Genomic DNA, 7,478 nt, shown 5'->3' on the forward strand with positions numbered 1-7,478 from the left:
GCGAATTTTTAAAAACTTTTATTTAAAAAACGAGTTTGGGTTTCTTAACAACGAGAAATGACAAAAGCATCGAAATATTGCTTTTGCTTTTTTATTAATTTTGTTTTAATTATTGAGTTTTAAATTAACTTAAAAAAAATTATTTTTTCTTTAAAATTTTATGAAATTATTTACAAAATATCCGCAAATATAAAATTGTTTTTTTTTGCAGTTGAGAGGAAGTGGCCAATTATTCACAAATTTTTAATTGTTTACCTTTAATGTATTGTTCAGATTAGACCGATTTAATTTTTGTAGGGTGACTAAATATTTATATGAGAGTTGCAAAATTAATGAGCTATCAGTGTCTCTTTAATTGGTAGTTAACAGTTCGAACAAATATGTAACTGTGGTAAGTAGTAGTATCTCTCTCTGAGTGAGATAAAGTAACGAGTAATGATCACTGTAAGCTTTAAAGTTGATACAAGTCAGCTACTCTGTGATCAACAGCATAAATATAAAAATATCGAAACTGCTATAATCAAATTATTTTAAACACTTGTGGATTTTATTGCTAATAAAAAGGGATTTTTTATTTTTCAGAGATTTCTAACGGGTTGTATATAAATGAGTTAACGGACAAAATTGTTGTTGCACAAACAATTATATTCTATTTGGGATATGCAGATAAAATAAGATACCAAATTCAAAAATACGGAATACCTTTTTAATAATAATTTGACTCCAAACTGAGTAACTTTCGTTGAATAAATCAATGTTCTTGACATAAACAATTAATATATAACACGATTGAAAAAACTTTGTTTGTCGAATCTGAACATAAAATATTTCATGTTAACAAACTGCAATGCGGATGATTTTCATAAAACAAATTGATTTGCTGGCAAATAAATATTTTCTCATTGTTTCATCAATGTGAACACCATAAGTCAAATAGTTTACGTCATTTTGGTAAAATAATTATTTGATCTTGCAAACCAAAGATCAAACAGCGTCAATGACAGCTGTTCTTTGTTTATTTTCTGAAAAAGAGTGTTATCACCTCATACAAAAATGTAAATAGTCGCTTATATGACTGGTTTTATTTTATTTTTTATAAAATATAAATCTGAGACAAAGTTGTGACATTTAATTGAAATTCAAGCAATTGCGTAAATTAATGATAATTATTATTTTTGTTGTTCGTTTTGTTATTTATTGTTTGGTAATAACATACTATATATAGTTATACTACATAATATATGCATCTATAGTCTAGTTTGCAGTCTAGTCCAACGGTTCCCAGATTACAATTAAATAAGAGATACTGTTATCTCGGAGTATGAAGTTAGGCCACATTTCATAATTCAAGGAAAAGCTTATCGCAGATTTAAGTTTGTCAAATTGTAAACAAAAGTTTTCTTGTTTGGAAGGACTAAAATAATATATTTCCGAAACAGAGGTGACTCTTTATTCGTCTTCAATGCGTTAATCCAGGTAATTTTAAATATAAATATTCCATTCCGACGTGATACACAGATTTTATCTTGATTTTGTCGACCAATATTATTAAATTAACATCAGAAAATTCATAAATAGTCAAAACCATGCAGTAAAATTCACAGTACTTTCGCAAAGAGTTCAAGTCATATATTATCCGGATAAACGCATTCCGCAACATTATCGAAGAAGTTCAACTTTCTTATATTATTTTCCCGAAAAATTAACATACTCAGATTACTCGTCTGCAATTGTAAAAAAATTTTGCAACGTGACTCTTTAAGCACTTGTCGACGATATTTGATGAAGAAACCTTTTCGTTACCTTAAAGAAAAATGAACGTGAAAGATCTCACGATCATAAAATTAAACATCATGTTAACATTTCAACAAGGAAGTCATTCTATCTTCAAAAACAGGCAATTGAAACTTCTCTGAAATATTAATTATTCTCAATGTACGGGAATATTTTATAGAAATGACATATCTACATCTGTTTGACCTTGGGATTTATGGATTATGACAATTTTCGGATGAACAATTACATATTTAGAACAATAAGATATCAAAATATGTATGAGGGTCCGCGAATTTAAATAAATTCCTCAAGGGGTCCGCGAAGTAAAAACCGGAGGAACCGCTGGTCAAGTCTATAGTCAACCTATAGTTTAGTTTAGTATTGTTTATAGTCTAGTCCATAGATTATAATCTAGTCTATAGTTTAGTAATTAATTGAGAAATTATTTAATTAATTTATTACTCAATTTATTTAAACAATTATTTATTATATTAATGGATATAATTTTCAATTTTATAGATATGTAATTTAATGAAAATTATTTATAATTTGGTTATTTCCGGGCTTATGGAGATTTTTTTGAAATCGCTATAAACCGTTCCAAACAACCAAGGTTTTTCGCTACATTGACTATACTAAATAGCAACAATATGACAGTAAAAATCCACCATCTATCTCTTTTCCCCTTGCACAAGGTATTGGAATGTAATTTCAATACATTGTGCAAGTGTATCTATCTCTTTTCCACTTGTACAAGGTATTGAAATGTAATTTCAAAACCTTATGCAAGTCTATCTATCTCTTTTCCACTTGCACAAGGTATTGAAATGTAATTTGTATTTTTTTTGTGGTAAAATTTTGATGAAAAACAATATTAAATGAAATTTTATTATTATTCAATGATATAGCTTTTTAGTAAATATAAACACATGTATTTTTGGCTTTTGGTTTGGTTGTGCATTAGCTGTTCTTCTTGTTATGTTCCTCGTTGCCTGCAAACAAAATCTGGTTTTTTTACTGTTTTATCCGTCAATTGCTTTACGAAATTATTTATTGTAATGTGAACACCGGGCAAACAAACTTCTACTATTTGTATTGAATTGTGTTTGGCTTTGTTTCTTCAAAAAATAGAAATACTCATTTTAAGCACATTATGAAATAAAAATGTATTTAATTTTTTGTTTTTAGGCAGAAATTTCTATGAAATCGTAAAAAATATTATTAAATAGTTTCTTTAACGTTTAACAAAAATGTTTCATGTTTGGTGTTCACATTGTGTTCACACTAAGAAAATATTTGTAGGTTGACAAATAAAAATGTTTCACGAAAACAGCTGATATTTTGTTTGCTCTTCAAAATATTTTGTGTTCACATTACAGCCAACAAATATTTGATAAAAAACGTCAAATATTTGATAGGTGTGAACGTACCTTTAGGCAACGAACGCAGCCAAAAAGACATAAACCAACAAGACATACAGGTTTAGCTTTTAATAATAATGCAGACTATTCCAATAATTTTTCCAAATTCGTTAAATCAGCAAAGTTTCCCAAAACAAATAGTTGGGGTCTTAATAGAAATAACCACGAAAATGTTAATAATAACCACAACATTAATAATAATCTCTTTTCGTTTGAAGAATTAAAAAATTTAACATTAGAACTTATCACAAGTTTGGAAAAATGTAAATATCGTGCTGATCAGTTCGAGGTAATTACAAGCCTAGCTTGCAGATTTTTGTACCGATGAATGGAAATTTAAAAATAGCATGTATGATCGTGAGGAAAGAAGAGGTGGGAGGGAGTAGCAATTATTATTAAAAAAATATAAAACCCTTTTACACCCCTTAAATACCACAGTTATTGAAAATATTGGCATAAAAATCATTGCTGGAAATGAGTGCATAAATATCTTCTCTTGCTATATTTCCCAGGCGGTACAGCTGGAAATGACTCAACTCACAAAATCGTAATTTTAATGATATTATATGAAAAGATGGTACAAATGCACAAAAATTGTGGGAAAAATCGGCCCAAAATATATCCTTTCGGTTGATAGTAACCTCTTAAAACAAATTTTAAGCAAAAAGACCATTCGATTCTAATTTTTTATGTCTCGTAAAATATGGTCAAACATGAAATACAGGAAAAATTCGAATACTTTTGTGCAGTAATTTTATAGACTTTAAAAAAAGGTTAATTAATTTATGTAAATGTGAATTTTTAAAGTTTAAAAAGCGTGATATCAAAGCTAAGGACTGTCTAGACAATTTAACAAATTAATTTATTAATTTTGCATATAAAATATTAGAGTCCGACCGAACTCCAAATTTCGTTCGGTACCGAACACCGAACCCGAACTTCGGTAAATTTTAAAGTTCGGTGAACACGAACTTTTTTCTTAAATGAAAAACACATTTATGATTAAAAAGTAACAAATTTATAACATTTAAAACCGTAATATGAACATCCGGAAGATTTTTTGAAGAGGGTCTTTAATTAGCAATGGGTCAATTATCAACTAATTCCGAATTCCAGAGAGTGATAAATTTCTAATAACAAACCATTTTTGTGAAATGCATATACACTCAACCTCGTTTTATGCGATTAATTCATTCCGCAGAAAAACGCATAATTCGAATTCGCACAAAACGATACACTAGCTCCATACAAAATATAGTAATTGGGTTTTTAATAAAAAAGCGCACTATTTCAAATTATTCCATCAAAAGTCAAACAAAATCGCATAAAAATCAACAAATATTTAATTCTTTACTGAAACTATTAAAAAATTGTGAAAGATAAAGATAACAAGTAATAACAATACAAATTCCAAATAATGAACTAAAATTTCTTAAAAATAAAAAATAATATTTCTTCGTGTACAAGGATTTAAACAGTAAATAGAAAACATATTGAGGTTTCCAAAACTGCTTTCAGTTTTCTGATCCCAGCTTTGGGATTTTAGAACATGTCGCCCAAAGTTGAAGTTTTGATAAAAAATATTTCATATTCGGAAGGACGCAGTGGCAACATTTTCAAAAAGTTGGACAAGTTTTTTACGCCAAAGCGTTCTGCGTAAGGATACCTTTTAGAAAACTATAAAATTGTTATATGTTCTTAAAGAAAATTTTATTTTATTAATAAAAGAGTCAAGACACATTTTGGGCAAAAAAACGGCAAAAATCAAAAATTTTTTGAATTTTTAAATTAAAAAACTTATATTTTTGAATCTGTAAATGATATTGATCTGAAATTTTTTGTATATTATTGGAAATTTTGTGTCCATTTGGTCCAAAATTACGACCGGTATTAAAAAAAAGGCGGACCAAGGTATGGTAAATTTTGTATCACTAAATTTTTAAATGCCTATAACTCGGATATTATAAGAGATAAGTAGTATGTCAATATCTCGTCGAGCGCTTTCAGAAAATATAAAAATCTTTGTATTTGGGTGAAAAACAAAAAAATTTTACAGGTCGTAGGTACCTTACTTTGAGCAGCCACAGCTCCGTCCCTGGGGCATCTGCGGGGTTCATCTTCAAAACTTAAACTAGAATACTCCTTGGCTACGCTCACGCCAAATTTTATCCCGATCGGATCAGCCGTTTAGAAATGCCAGATTTATTTCCAAAAAATTTCCATTCTGCCCCACTGTGGGACCTGAGTAAAAGAGAATCTACGAGATATTTTGGTACATTTTTATTTGTATTTTGATTGGGTTGCGAAATACGTCTTTTTGTGTATTTAAGGGGCATTTAAACTCCAAAAAAATCTAAAAATTTCTGAAATGGATCAAACCCAAACTATTTTTTAGATTTTTTTCTGTGTAATCTAAAAATAATATTTAAATTTTAAATAATATTTAATATTTTTTATCTAGAATTTTTAAAAATGTGATAAACAATAAAAAAATAAAACAAGTAGAAGTTATAAAAAATTTACATAAGTAGATTATTCAAATTTTACACAAATTACTTTAATATTCATCTGAAAATTTTGGGAGAAAATGGAGATCTTTCATCTGAGGAGCTTGAAGCCTTCACATGAACTAATTATAAAAATTCGTATATTTAAGAAACTATAAGAGCTAGAATCTTCAAATTTTACATGAATTACTTTGATATTCATGTAAACATTTAGAAAATAACGTGTGGACTTTCAATTGGGGGCTTGGCACCACATATATGAATTAAATACAGAATTTCGTATGTCTTAAAAAATGTTACATATAGATCATTAATGTATTATTTTAGAATTTAAATGAAATATATTGTCATGAAATTATAAAAAGCCTTTAAGAAAAATTTGCATAATTTAATGACTACATAAATATTTTTTTTATTCTCTATATATATAAAAAAATCAATGGACTAGCAGTAGGGGCGAGGCACCACCCATTTGAATTAAATACAAAATTTTACTTAAACATCCAAAGTTTTATTAAAAAATAAATGTCTTAAGTATATCTGAGGCAAGGTACAATATTATGAAAACTAAATAACATTTTATTCGTAAACAGGTGTAGGGTATTATATGGTCTGCCTAGCCCGACTAAAACTTCTTACTTGTTTTATTTTTTTATTGTTTATCACATTTTTAAAAATTTTGGATACAAAATATTAACTATTATTTAAAATTTAAATATTATTTTTAGGTTATACAGAAAAAAATCTAAAAAATAGTTTGGGTTTGATCCATTTCAGAAATTTTTAGATTTTTTGGAGTTTAAATACCCCTTAAATACACAAAAAGACGTATTTTGCAACCCAATCAAAATACAAATAAAAATGTACCAAAATATCTTTTAGACCCTTTTTTATTCAGGTCCCTACATGTTAAATTTCATTAAAATTATTAGTATTAACTCTGTGTACTCAAGTTTTCAGAATTAGCTTTTATACCCCTAAAAAGATCCTTTAAACTTGATGACGTAAGATATCTTTTGAAATTCCAAATTCATATAAAAATTAATATTATTAATATCAAATGAAGCTGAGATCCTCTGCTTCAAAATAATATTATTTATATCAATTCATCTATTATGGGAACAAATACCTTTATTTTTAAATATTGTAAATAAAAGAAATAAGTATATTCACTTGTTTAAATATGTGTAACTCTGATGAAACACAACAAAAAATAACTGGACAAGAAGGGTTTTGTTGTTTTAATCAAGAACAGGTTTGTTTTATTTATCCAAATTTGTTTCACTTGTTTATGTTTTAATTATTTGATGGTCACTAAACAACTAAAAAAAATATATTTAATTGCATTAATAATAAGCATAAATAATAACAAGAAGCAATGATATACGACGAAATAAAAAGAGAGAGAACAAAAACGAGATTAAGATGATCTTAAGAAAACAACCACCAAATTATATTAAGGGCAATTACAAATAATAAAATAATAATAAAAAGAAATAATATTCGATACAAATAAATCAATGTTCTTGACATAAACATTCCGGCCCCCTTGCGGTTACGCAAAGGAGCAGAATGGAAATTCCAAGCCCTAATGTAATTAATAAAGATGCATTCATAAATACATTCAAAATATTTTGCCGTAAATTGGAATTACAAAAAATATTTTAAAATTCAAAAGTTTACAAATTTGAGAGTATAAAAAAGAAAGTATATAAAGGCCAAACTAAAAACATTAAATCATGTTTAAGATACAATTACAGTGTTGGCAAATATA

This window comes from Lucilia cuprina, chromosome X, assembly GCF_022045245.1.
Source record: "Lucilia cuprina isolate Lc7/37 chromosome X, ASM2204524v1, whole genome shotgun sequence".
Lineage (NCBI taxonomy): Eukaryota > Metazoa > Arthropoda > Insecta > Diptera > Calliphoridae > Lucilia > Lucilia cuprina.